This window comes from Martes martes (assembly GCF_963455335.1).
Source record: "Martes martes genome assembly, chromosome: 1".
Lineage (NCBI taxonomy): Eukaryota > Metazoa > Chordata > Mammalia > Carnivora > Mustelidae > Martes > Martes martes.
Genome location: NC_137888.1, coordinates 142,234,477 through 142,249,559, shown reverse-complemented (window position 1 = coordinate 142,249,559; position 15,083 = coordinate 142,234,477). Strand labels below are relative to the sequence as shown.

General features: G+C 35.6%; 1 protein-coding gene across 1 annotated transcript in view; it reads right to left on the bottom strand.

Moving 5' to 3' along the window:
• Window positions 1-15,083, bottom strand: part of ZCWPW2 (zinc finger CW-type and PWWP domain containing 2) — a 121,313-nt gene that overhangs the window by 98,383 nt on the left and 7,847 nt on the right. The window lies entirely within an intron of this gene.

The following is a 15,083-nucleotide window of genomic DNA, read 5'->3' as shown; positions in this document are numbered from 1 at the left end:
TGGCCCACTGGCATAGCAATCCTGCTAACTTTCAGCTCTTTTTTTTTTTTTTTAAGGATTTATTTATTTATATTAGAGAGAGTGTGTGCACACAAGAGGAGGAACAGAGGGATGGGGGAGAGAGAATCTCAAGCAGACTTCTGGCTGAGTGCAGAGACCAACGCGGGGCTTGAACTCACCACCCTGAGATCACGACCTGAACTGAAATCAAGAGTTGGATGTTCAACCAACTGAGCCACCCAGGTGCCCCTAACTTGCAGCTATCTTCTATTTATAACCAGAAGTCTTAGATTTCAGCTACATTAGGACTTTTCATCAATCTTGAATGCCATGCTGTCAAGATAGTGCTGAAATCAAAGTTCTGCCACATCATATTACTACTGTATTCTGGTTCCTGATCATGCCAGGGGAGAAGCTGATGATGTTCTCTAATTACTCATTGAAAGTTCATATTCCAATGGTCAAGTTCCCACTAGTGGAATCTGTCACACGGCCCAAATAGATTGCTATGCTCTGCTTAAGAGTGGAATGAGGCAATGGTGACTCACCACTGAGGTACTGACCCCTATTCCTCTATGCTTTCCCTAGTAAATACTGCTCCAGCAGGTCTGATATGTGTGTTGCTTGGCGACCTGCACTGTTAATAATGAGGACATGTCACATTACAGACTACACAAGATAAACTATATAATCATCATCATATTTGCTGTCCCAAAGCATGTGAGAAATTCGACATTCATTAATAATTTTTCCAAAAAAAAAAATGAAGGTCCATCTCAATCTAGCACCATTTAGAAAAATAAATTCCAGACTGACTAAACACTAATGTAAAAAATGATAAAATTACAAAATAGCATATATAATATTGAAGTATAAATGTATTTGTATATATGACACAAAAGTCATTAAAAGATTGATAAACTTGAACACATTGAGATTAAATCTTCTGTGGAATTAAAATTCAGAAAAATTAAACCATAAAATAAATTGAAAGGCAAGAAAGAGACAGAGATGAAATATTTCCAATATACAGACATATGGGCTAATATTTAGAAGGTATACTGTATGGAGGGAATGTCCTCAGGAGAAGAGCTTTAGAAAAGTAGGGAAGTGTCAAGATTGCTTTTCTTTTTTCTTTTTTTTTTTTAAAATATTTTATTTATTTGAGAGACAGAGATCACAAGTAGGCAGAGAGGCACACGGGGAGAGAGAGGGGGAAGCAGGCTCCCTGCGGAGCAGAGAGCCTGACGGGGGGCTCGATCCCAGGACCCTGAGATCATGACCTGAGCCCAAGGCAGAGGCTTTAACCCACTGAGCCACCCAGGCGCCCCAAGATTGCTTTTCTGTTTATACTATTTTCTAAATTTTGTAAAAGACTAAATTTTTTTTAAACAAATTGTTTTTTTTTTTAAGATTATTTATTTATTTATTTGACAGACAGTGATCACAAGTAGGCAGAGAGGCAGGCAGAGAGAGAGAGGAGGAAGGAGGCTCCCTGCTGAGCAGAGAGCCTGATGCGGGGCTCGATCCCAGGACCCTGGGATCATGACCCGAGCCGAAGGCAGAGGCTTTAACCCACTGAGCCACCCAGGTGCCCCTGGAGACTAAATTTAATATGTTAGTATAAGCCTGATTATCACTACTCAACAACATAAAAAGTACAAAACAGATTCATGATTTTGAATATACTAATACAAACTGTAGGACAACATACACTACACTCCATGAACAAAGAGAGTTAGAAGGAGAAAAAGTAACAAATCCAGTAACAAATACAGAAGTAGACATAATCTATACTATAGGAGGTCCTATACGACCAATATCAGTCAAAATGCACAAAATAAAATTCAAATATGACTTGGGAGAGACATGATAATGGCTAAGACCTTATAATGTATCTCAAAGGCTACTGGAGAACTCATCCAACTCACTATGTAGTTTGTGTATAGGGTGGCACATGTGTAGGTTCTTCCAAAGGAAAGAAGTACAGAATTTTAACTTTAGAGTAATAATTATAAAATTATAGGGTACCCATAAAAGTGGCTCACTGCTGCTATTATATGTACTCTCCAATTTTTAAAACTTCTTAAAGATAAACACTTTTTAAAAAAATCTCTTTTACTTCAAAATAGTATTTTTTAGGGGTACCTGGGTGGCTCAGTGGGTTAAGCCTCTGTTTTCGGCTCAGGTTGTGATCTCAGGGTCCTGGGATCGAGCCCTACATCGGGCTCTCTGCTCAGCAGGGAGCCTGCTTTCCCCTCTCTCTCTGCCTGCCTCTCTGCCTACTTGTGATCTCGATCTCTCAAATAAATAAATAAAAAATCTTTAAAGAATCACATTTTTATAAGGTAGGCAAAATGTTCTTCCCTCACTATAAAAAGTGTTAACCTGTGGGGTTTCCCCCCTGAAGTTTTAGGAGAGCACTTTGGCTTAGGCTTAAATAAGAAAGGCTTTTAATGGAGATTTTAGAATTGAAGAGCTTCAGATTCAGGATTCATGAAATCATGTAACATCTCAATGTACAGAAAGCCTGACTAAAAGAAGCCACCCAAAAAAACAACCCACTCAGCATTAATACACACTTATTTTCTTCCAGAATTTTTCTTTAATACAAAATAAAACAAAAAATTCTAATAGGTTAAAACAAGTCAAACACTCTCGAAGGTAAATACTTCACAAAGTTCAACTGAATCTACAACTAAAACTGAATCGTGCAGGTTTTCAGTCAAATCACTGGTCACATAATACAAACAAAAGTCAACATGGTGAGCATTCTAAGAAGTGAAACCCAAGCAGCATTAGCCTTTGTTTTTTTGCCATTTTGAAGACTTGTACATTTTCTTTTTCAGACAGAGTAACACATTAATAGAGTGTATTAGCTACTATATAGTAATGTTTTGGTACTATTCATAGAGGATCTCTAAATTTGAAGATGCCAGTTTTCCCAAAGACAACTTTGGTTATGCTTTAGAAATCTTAGATAAATGAAACACCTTATCAAATATTAAAACACAGGGAAGAGACACAAGATATAACATAGACAGTCAAGTTACTTCTTTGTATGTTTAGGAATTACTTTCTCCTTCAAGGTATTTACACTAGGAAAGCGTAGTGTGTCCTGATTAATATTTCAGTAGTAAAGATTTAAGTGATCTGAACCTTGGTAAAACCTTAATTCGAAACTGTTAACAAATACTTCCAGTGCCAAGACTACTTTTATTTATATTTATATATACTTTTAAAATATTTTTATATATTATATTATTTTATATTATATAATATATTATATATTACATATTTAAATATACTTTTATTATTTTATATATATATTTCCAATGCCAAGATGTATTATTACAAAATTTATTGTTATGAGGGAAAACAAGTATAGCCAGTCATATTAGAAAAATGTCTCAACCACTGCTTCTCAATATTGAAGGACAGAATTACATATGGGCTATCATACAATTAATCATACCTCTCTTCCCTGAAATTCCCTTAATTTCATTCATTAGAAGGAAATATAAAGACTTTATAGTGGCTTATAGCTTTCCGATGAAATGCTTGATATCTCAAATATTATGCATGTTTTTCTTTCAGTAAGCTAGTACTGGCTTCAGAGTTTGTGAAAATGGAGAAAAGAAAGACCAATTCAAAACCATTCTAGAAATTGTCTTTAAGCATGTAAGTACCCAAGTCAAAAGCTGGAAAGCCACTGTTAAGGGCTGAACTATATCCGCCCCCCTCCAAATTTATGTTAAAGTCCTATATCACAGTGCCTCAGAATGTAACTGTACTTGGAGATAGGGTCTTTAAAGAGGTCATTAATTTAAAATGAAGTCATTAGGGTGGGTCCTAATCCAACACGACTGGTGCCCTTATCAAAAGAGGAAATTTGGACAGACACCTACGGAGGGAAGACAATGTGAAAACACAGAGAGAAGGTGACTATCTACAAGCCAAGAAAAGTGGCCCAGAACAGGTCCTTACCTCAAGGATCTCCAAAGGAATCAACCCTCCTGACACCTTGATTTCAAACTTCTGGCCTCTAGAACTATGAGAAAATAAATTTCTGTTTTTTTAAGCCGCTCAGTCTGTTGTACTTTAATACGGCAGCCTTAGCAAACTAATACAGCCTTTCTAAAAACTAGGGGTTTTGTTTCCCATCTACATAAACCTTAGTCACCACTCCTCAGTGGAAATAGACAGAGGCTTTGATACCCTGCTTCTCCAGCTTCTCAGAAACTGCTTTCTTACTGCTGCAGCAAGGCTTCCATAGATGGGTGTCAAGGACTTCCTCAAAGTGCCTTTTATATTAAACCCACAACCTAGTTTCTGCCTTTTCTAACACATGAGATTACAAAACAATAGAGGTGTGTTGTTAGAACCAGAAGCCATCTTTGTATCAAAGCCATCATCTGACTGATGATGCAACAGGGAGACTGAGCTGGAGAAGTACTTGAGGTGGTATGGTGGGTAAAGAAAATTTTAGTTTACATCATATTATGAAGGACTTCCTCCTCTGCCACTGTCTTAAGAAACTTCATAAAAACTTAATTTTAAATACTTATTTATATTTATTTCTAAGTAGGCTCCATGCCAACACAGGGCTTGAACTCATGACCCTGAGATCAAGACCCGAGCTGAGATCAAGAGTCAGACACTTAACCAACTGATTCCACCCAGGCTCCCATTCAATGCTTTTAAAAATAAAATTTATATTTTTTTAATGTGACACTGAGCTGGCCTTATTAGGACAGGAAGAAGGAAGTTTTAGATTTGAGATGTATTTGAAGGACTACCAGATGGGAGTTTGGGCTAATGGTAAAATATTCAACTCTACCTCATATTAAATCATTACTCTTAAACAAACCACAAATTAACCTTCACCATAACCTCTCAGGGGGTTGGATACCAACCTTTCACAAGTTAGGAACTACTTTAAGGCAAAAAGACCGTGAAGTCTAGTTGGGAATTCAGGGCTCAAGATAAGATATTTACAGATAGAAACCAGATTTAGGCACCATTTCATGATTTCACTAAATAGACACATTCTCTCAGAGAGTTAACAGGCTAAAAGTTCATTCTAATCCAGCTTTCAGAGACACCTAATGGTTAGAAATGGTGTCTTTCCTCATCCAAAAAAAGAGGTCTGTGGTGGAGATAGTTAGACTGGTTCAGGGTTCATCTCTCTTTTTATTGGCTATTACTGAAACCACTGGAGGTTGGAATACTATGCTATTGTCATACAACAGACTATGGAACCACTGGTAGAGGGTGTTTACTACTATAAATTGGAAACATTAAGAAGGAACACTGCCATGAATGGGGGAAAAGGCGTTTGAATTATCACTGGAATAAACCAAATGCTCTAATAGAGTTAGGCTCCAGAGTGTGAAAATACTAGAGATTAAGTGAGGATCTATAAAGTCTTGAATTTGGAGTTGGTAGTGAACTCAAAGCTACAAAGAACTACTTCTGTGGCAGTATTCAATCTCTCTCTTCTTGCTGGGATTCTTAGATCAAGTTAACATCCACATGGCAAAGCAAAGGGAAAATAATCTACCTGTATAATCAGACTTTGAGATTCTTTTTTTTCCCTTTTTTTTCTTTAAGAGAGGGAGTGCAGGGAGAGAGGGGTAGAGGGAAAGGGAAAGAGAGAATCTTTTTTACCCCCCCCCCCCCAAGATTTATTTATTTTAGAGAGGGCAGGGTCGGGGAGGACCAGAGGGTGAGAGAGAATTTCAAGAAGACTCCCAGCTGAGCTCAGAGCCTGATGCGGAGCTCCATCTCAAAATCCTGAGATCATGACCAGAGCTGAAATCAAGAGTCGGATGCTTAACCTACTGAACCACCCAGGAGCCCCCAGACTGAGATTCTTGAAATGGGTCCTCCAGCAAGGTGTGGAAGAATATTTAGAAATGACAAGATCAAATTAGTTTAGGAGATATTTATATAGATAAGAATTACTAAACAGATTTATACTTTATTACTAATAAGGAACAAATCTTAAAAGAAGGCAGTGATGTGTTGGGAGGAACGTGGGGACATAGAGATGATTCAGTCTCCTAAAATATGATCCTCAACTAGCCAAATCCCTGGGCTTAGGCCAGGTCCTTCACTCAGAATAATGGACTCTAAGAAGCAGCTCATCATTGAAGTTATAACTTTCAGCAAAATTACCTTGCAGTCTGACAAGGTGGCCCAGAAAGGGAACTGCTGTGACCATACACATATTCTTCCAGTAGCTCACAAATCTCACTGTGGGGGGACAGACATAGTTGTAACCCCAGGACTAGTCAAGACCTTGAAACATGGATAGGTTTTCACTTTTGCTTAAATATGGAGAGATGGGACATCTATTTGAAACTATCCTCAAAAGGGAAAGGGCTGGCTGAACATTCCATTTTCTTTGCTGGCAGAAGAAAGAGACCTTGGTTGTGTATGTGTAAGATGGGGGCAGGAGATATAAGCACCTGATAAACATCAAAATTTTTCTCCTTGGTCTAAGATACATGTTTATAGCTAACTCAGATTTAGATAGAGATCTTGACTCTGAAGCTCTTTTTATTTTACCAAAGCAAAATTGAACACTAAAATTAAACTAAGTACCTATAAATTACTTACCTGTATTTGATTTATATATGGAATTACTCGTATGATGGAAATGTAAACACCTTGTTCTCATCTAATGTCCAATCCATAGCTCTGTCATCTTCTGATACTCAACTCTGCTTCTCTATTACTACTCACTTCACTTTAACCATTCTCTTCCATAGGTACTTTCTTCGAGTATTATCACCCCACAAAAAATATCAATTGCAAGCTTCTCTGATCCTCTTGTCCTCCCCAAAAGTCCATTAAAAGCAATCGTTTTTCAAGTAACATATCATACATTACACTTCAGTCCTGCCTTCATTTATATCCTTTTCCAGCTTGGATTCTATGGCCCATCATTAAAATTATTCCCTTCAAAAATCTTTAGAAACCTCTTTGCTTTTGATCTTCTTTTGATGAACTCAGTCATCTTTTTTCCCCCTCTCCTGTACCTGAACAACTGAATGTTGTCATATGATCTTAAATGTCATGTGGAATTAATTCAGTTGTTGTTTTCATCCAGGATCAATCACAAGGATGCATGCACACATAAACACATGTGCATGTAGGCACAACCTAAAACCTATTGTTTGTTCCATAATCTAACAATCCCACTTTCAGGTATATATCCAAAGAAAATAAAATTACCTCAAAGACTTATCTGTACTCCCATGTTCACTGTGACACTATTTACATTATTTAAACCTATACCTCATACACTGGACTATCATTCAGCATTAAAGAAGGAAATCTTGTCATTTCTGACAACATGGATGAACCCGGGTGAACCTGGAGAGCATCATGCTCAATGAAGTAATTCAGGCACAGAAAAAAATATACTGCATGACTGTCACTGAATTTGAAAAAAAGTCAAAATCATAGAAGCTGAGGAAATGGTGGTTACCAGGGGTGGGGAGGAAATGGGGATGTTTGTGAAAGGGAACAAAGTTTCTGTTATACAGGATGAGTTAATTTCTAGAGACCTAATTTATAGCTCGTTGACTATGGTTAATAATTTATATATTTGAGATTTGCTAAAAGAGTAAATCTTAAGTGTCTTACTACACATGCACAAAAGGTGACTATGTGAGATGATGGATATGTTAATTAGCTTGATTGCAGTAATCACTTCACTATATACATATATATATAAGAGTTGTATTATATACCTTAAATATATATAATTTTATAAAAATAAATTAGAACCAATTAAATTATTTCATTAGGATTTGGTTTTTCTTAATCTCTCTACTCTGTCTCCTTTTGCATTAGGTTCAGTCTTAGATTCTATGGAAAAGATGGTGGCAGCAAATTCAAGTCCAGTACAAAAGAGCAAGTGTCTCTGCAGGAATCTAGCAAAAATCTTATGGCACCACACTGGCTCTATCCCAATATCAATAACTACAGTGGGTGAATATCATAATTTTTAGGCATAGGTCACATACCCATCCTTAAAGCATGGGGTATAGACAGCTCCACCTAAAACCCATTAATGGAGGAGGTGAAGGGCTTTCCAGCAGCAAACTGGGTGGAAAACAAATTGCAATATTTGAAAATATATACACCAGAGGCAAAAATTGAAAAATATAAAAAAAAGAATCTTATGCTGGTAAGATTATAAATTATTTTCTGCTCTATTTTCTAAAGTTTTTATATTGGATAATTTAAAATTGTATTGTTTTATATAACTATACATCAATCCCCATTATTTGCAGACTCCATATTTGCAATTTTCCCTACTTTCTATAAATTATTTGTTACCCCCAATATCAATATTTGCTGCACTTTCACAAGGCAATGCTCTGCCTTCTTGTTTCAGCTCTCATACTGTAAAGAGGTATCCATTTTGTGATCTATTTAGTGCCACATTTTTTCAGTAACTGATTTTATTGTTAAAATTGATGCCCCCCTTCCCCCAAAAGGGCTAGCAGTCTTAAGCTCAAGAAGGCAGAGATGTGCCTTAAGGAGAAAATCTGCTAGGTAAGCTTTGTTCAGGCCAGAGTTATGGTGCTGTTGGTCATGAGCTCAGTGTTACTGAATCAATAGTATAGATCAAATAAAGTATCCTTAAACAGAAACATATATAAAAAAAATAAGCTTTTGTATTGATTGATTAATGAAAATGTTGTGACCAAAGGTTTGTAGGAATCTAATTCTGCATTTCTTCTAGGAGCAAGGATTCAGAATTTGCTAATTCAGTGTTCACAATAATGTAGGAGAACATAATGACCATGGATAATGAGAACAGACTGCAAGTATATATGTGTCTTAAATAAATATAATAAAATTATATTTTCAATGAGTTTTATAAATACAGGAAATAAGTACAAAAGGCTAATATAAGTATAAAAGGACAAAATTAACAATATAAAAGAGTAATTTCTTAAAGATATTTTAGCAACATAATCTATCCTTGAAATAAACATTCTAACCGGACGCCTGAGTGGCTCAGTTGGTTAAATGCCTGCCTTTGGTTCAGGTCATGGTCCCAGTACTGGGATTGAGTCCCACATTGGGCTCCCTGCTCAGTGGGAAGCCTGCATCTGCCTCTCTCATGCGCCCTGCTTGTGTTCCCTCTCTCTGTCTCTCACTTTGTCAAATGAATAACAAATAAAATCTTTATTAAAAAAACTGATATTGATCTACATACATCAAAGTGGTAAGTAGCTGCAGAAAATTCTGAATAGTAATTTACCAGATTTAATATTTTTTATGCATGTTGTTCATAATTACAGTCTATATATCAGATCTTCAATTAAAATCAATTATTAAAAATTCTGAAGAAATATTCTAATATGAAAACAAGTTTCCAAATAAACCATCAAACTACAAATTTTCAATAAATTTCAACCTGCAGTGTCTCTGCTAATTAAATAGCCTTAAACCCTTGTGTACCCAAAGCACTTGTTTTAATTTATTTTGCCAATTATAACAACTTCTTGTTACAAAAGTTAAATCAGAAAAATGTTTTATGGACTTGTAAATTTTAGCATTGCAAAGGTGTACCAGGTGTCACCTTGATGAAGATCACTAGGGGTTAAGTAATCTTACTTGGAATATAATTATAATGCACATAAGAAATATCAGGCAATGATCCTAGTTCAAGAAAATTCCCTTCACCTACAAAAATATATACTCTTTGGGAAAAAATGATAGTATTCCTCTGTAAATATATCAGTATGAACAGTATCTCAAACTTGGCACTAATTTGTTCCCTGATTCATTCAGTCATTCTTTCTTTTTTTTTAAAAGGCTTACTTATTTATTTGGAAGAGAGAGTAAAAGTGCGAGTTGGGGGTGCACTGAGAGAGAGGGAGAGAGAATCCCAAGCAGACACCCCACTGAGCATGGAGCCCAATGCAGGGCTCAAACTCATGACCCAGAGATCATGACCTGAGCCAAAACCAAGAGTCGGATGCTCAAATGACTGAGCCATCCAAGTGTCCTCATTCTATTTTTTTCAGATACTTACTTCAAACCTCTCACATGCCGCACAAAAGTTCCAGGTGCTAAGGAAATAGCAGTGAATAAAAACAGACATAAGCACGAGTTAACATTCTAGTAAGAAGGGAAGTGGACAGTACATATAAGCAAACCAATAAATAAACAAGATAAAATTTCACATGTTGATAGATGCTTAAGGGAAAAAAAAAACCGGGATGATATAAGAGAATAATATGCATTTTGGGGGAGATGAGGAGATGGTCAAGAAAGGTTTACATGAAAGATGACATTTGACCTGAAACCTGAAAATTGAAGACACAGCCCATAAAGAGCCTTGAAAAGAAGAAAATCTGAGCCTATGTGAAGGACAAAAACAAGACCAGTATGACAGGTAGTTAAGTGCAGGCAGGATTTTTGGTACAGATCTAGTATCAATTAGAAACAAGGCAAAAAACCTAATAGAAAAACAGCCCAGAGACTTAAATAGGTACTTCACAAAAGAGTTAATCCATATGACCAATAAATATGAAAGGTCCTCAACTTAAGAGTCATAAAGGAAATGCAAATTAAAAGTACAATGAGACCACTGCAAACTTACCAGCAAAGTCAATGTTAAAAGGATTGACACGCCAAGTGTTAGCAAGGATACAAATGAACTTGAACTTTCATACACAGCTAGCTGGGTTGCCAATTGGTATGTCCACTGGCAATTTACTCTTCACTATCTACTAAATTTGAACATATGTACTTCTAGGTATATATATGACACAAATATCTATATCTAATATCTGTATCTACCTATCTCAATAGGAAAACTCAAGGTATGTAGCCAAAAACTATAAACTAAAGAATCTATAAACTGCAGAACAGGAAAGTGAAATATGGTGTACTCACATTTTAAAATAATATACAGCAAAAAAATGAACAAACTTCTGCTACACAAAACTTGAGTGAATCTCAGAAAAATATCAAAAGAAGCCTGATTTTAAAAATACATATTATTTGATTCTATTTATTATTTATCTATTTATTTTTTTTAAAAAATTATTTATTTGTTTAACAGAGAGATACAGTGAGAGAGGGAACACAAGCGGGGGAATGGGAGAGGGAGAGACAGGCTTCTTGCTGAACAGGGAGCGCGATGAAGGGCTCGATCTCAGGACTCTGGGATCATGACCTGAGTGGAAGGCAGACACTTAATGCCTGAGCCACCCAGGCACCCCTTGATTCCATTTAAATAGTTTTTTAAAAAGTGGAACAAATTCGCAGTGTTAAAAGTTAAGATAGTAGTTAGTTTTGGATCAAAGGGATCTAATGATTGAGAGTGGCCATGAGATAGCTTCTCTGGGGCAGGTAATGTTCTTCAAAGGTTCTAATAATTGTGACAGATAGTGAGTGAGAAGAAGAGATTCACTAATACCTTGCATGTGGTTATACACGTACACTTACTTTGGGATAATTTGTGAGTTCATCTACAACTTTCACACTTTTTTTTGATGAATGGTAAAATTCAACAAAGTATATATTTTGAAAATTTATTATATTATAGTAAAAAATAGATTTGAGAAAAGAGATAATGTTTTGGTCTTGGGTAGAAATCAGGCACTAAGAAAAGGGGACTGATTTCGTATGTTCTGGAGGTGAAATAGTGGAACTCACTGATGTATGTTGTGTAGGGAATAAGGGAAAGGTAGTGATCAACACTGACTATTAAGCTTTCAGCCTAAGTAACTGGATCAAAGTTGGTGATTTTATGTTTCCAGAGAGACAGAGCAGTTGATTGTATTAGATATTCCTTATTTGAGTAAGAGGAACAGAGAAATTAACACTGGATTTAAACATGGAAGTCATCGATGATCAACGAACAACAATAAGTTAGAGGTAGAGATGAAAACCTCATTGGAGCATGCTAAAGTGAAATTATGAAGGAAATGGAGAAAACAATTTTAACCAACTCTGAGTTGGCTTCTGGGTTTTTTTTTTTTTCATTCTGTGAATTAGGAGGACAGAAATGCAAGAAAAGAGCAAGGTGGAAAGTATTGTGAGCAGAGTAAGTTATGACAAACATTCTATAAATGGTTGAAGAGAAGGAATCTGGTATAAAAACATAAGCTTCACTTACTTAATAGTCTTGGTAGAAGATTAGGCCTCATCAACCATGATTTGCCTTTCCCCATCACCCCAGAACTAGAAGCCACTTTTTAAGAAACCTCTTGATATATTACTTGCACAACAAATAGTCCTGGATTCCTTAATGATGTTCAAGTGTTGTCTGGTGCTAATAACATTCAGCATAAACCAAAAAATGTTTTGGACACAGAGAGATATTTTCCTTCTGAACTTTTATTTTAATGATCAATTTTAATTAAAAAATATTTATTGTACAAAATAAGATTTTAGGAAAAAACAAAAGAAAAACCATTCCCAATTGATATGCAGAGAAGAAATAGTAACATTCTGAGGAGTTAAGTTTTTGTTCTTAACTTTAGGAATCTTATCATCATTCTATACATCTGTTCTTCTGGATATGTGACAAAATTAACCCCTACATGTTCAAACTACTATTTATCTTTTCAATTACTTGAGGCTAAGAGCATTCCTAACAAATATAGGCTTGATATCTGATTTCTTGCATCTAAGCTGCTGATTCTTATAGGAAATTATGTAGTCATGCCTATCAGTACCACAACATATTCAAAGATTCCAACCTCAGAGGAGCTGTTAGCACATCTTCAAGGCTATCCTTTTTATTCTTTCTCTTTCCTCTTGCATCTGCACAGTTATTGTTCTAAACCTTTATATATAAATCCTATACCATCTTCCTCATTCTCAAAAGATAAACTTGCCTCCTACTTTACAAGGAAATCTCCATCACTTCTCATCATAATACCCCAAAATCTTATCTAAAACTGCTCTCTCGCATATTCGCTGCAGTTTTAAACCCTGACTCTAGTTTTTTGTTGTTTTTGGTTCTGAAATAGTTCTTGAGGGTTTGCTGTGAGCCAGACATAATGCTTAGGCAAAGACAAAATCCCTCTCCTCAAGAAATGTTAAGCATTAAGCATTAGGAGACAAATGGAGAATGCTATGGAAGCAGATGTGGCACACTAAGGCTTTAGGTAGGTGTAAGGCCAGGTTTAGGTGATGTCTAAACCAATCTAAAAAATGATAAGTTAGGAGTCAAAGTTCCTATCAGGGGCCCCTAGGACTCTCAATTCCTTTACATACTTCCTAACGCATTGTATTACAATTTGTTTGATGAAGTCCTCTACAAGCTAATGAAAGTCCACTTCGGGCAACGTTTATATCTATCTTGTTAACCACTGTATCCCAGCATCTAATAAAGTTCCTATCAAAGAAAAGCACTGAATATTTAGAGTATTATAAAATAATGGAAATAATATGAACTTCAGAATTAAGACTGGCCCAAGCAGTGTTGATATTCAAAATATTTAACAACCAGAATGACTGCGTGTATCAACTAAATATCTTCGTCTGTAGCTCTGGATTTAAATCTGGTTCCATTTCCTGAGATTTTTAAATTAAGGCAAGTCAGTTAAATGGTCTGAATATCATTTTATCATCTGAACATGTTGATCACAATAATACTTAATTCATAGGATGGTTTCAGTGATAAAATGAAACAGCATATAAAACAACCCATTTCAGTATCTGACACACTAAAGATATATAATAAATGTCTGATTCCCTTTCTACATTGCTTTTAAGTAAGCTCTATTTGTAGTTGGACAGAACATTAAAACATGCAGAAACCAAAGTGGAATGAGTGTACTCCAATTATTTCATCTTTCCTTAAGAATTTTTCTCAGATGCTTATTAACAACTAATTTAGTTTACTTCTAAACTTTAAAGCAGTTTTATTCGTTTATCTTTTTGAGAGAGAGAATGCGCAAAAGCACGCAATGAGTGGTGGTCACAGAGGGAAAGAGTCTTAAGTAGGCTCCACCCACCAGCACAGAGCCTCATGTAGGGCTGGATCTCATGACCCTGAGCCTAAATCAAGAGTCAGACATTTAACTGACTAAACCACCCAGGTGCCCCTGCTTCTAAATGTTAAAATGCATTTTATCCTCAATCTTCTATATGAAGTAAGTTTAACACTAGCTGTTCATTCATGTACCTAATTTGTGCCTATTTGTCAACCTTAGATTGTACTTAATGATTAAACAGAAATTTATTAAGGGCCTATTATCTATGCAAAATTGTAATTTAGCTTTATCATTCATGGACTAGTTTATGCAGATACTTCTGGATAGATTCTGGCTGAATAAATGCTCCAGGAGCTTAACAGGTATTCTCTTTCCTTTTTCTTTTGTTTTAATAATGAAGATAACTAATGAATTTCATCCCAAATCAGAAATTAAAGTTGAAGGCAAAGAAAGAGCTTCTGGCAGAATTAAAAACTGGTATCTTTTGCAGCAACTATATTCTTCAGCTTTAAATTTTTTAAGGGAACAGTTAACAAATAATTAGAGATTGGATAAATTGTGCTAAATGCTAACTTCAAATCTTAGTAATTGATGTATATGCTTTAAGTCTATATTGCTTACAAGTATCTCAGTTTATTCCGTATAGTGAGACTTGTCAGCATAAAATAACAGACCTAACAAGGATAATCACAATTAAGTTCTTCAGATAATCTACCAAGTATAATAGTACTATAAATGGATTAGAATTATATTTGTAGGTTGAGCAAAGAGAGCATTGATTTCAGATGGGCTTGGTTATTTCTTCCTACGTGTGCCCATTCTCAACTGACTTTTCTCTAAGCTATTTGCACAAAAGTCATATAGTTGATTTGCTTAAACGTAAATTTTTGTTCCACTAACCTGAAAGAACAATCTTCAATTAAGTTCATTACTTCCCTCAAATTGCAAGGCGCAAGAATAGACTCTCAAACTAGTCTAATTAGAGAATTTCAACTTGTCATTCGAAATGATTTATACAATGTCATTTGTGTTCCTCATTTTAGAAATAAGTGTCATAATTCTAATAAAGCGTGATAACTTTCTTACACTGGGTGC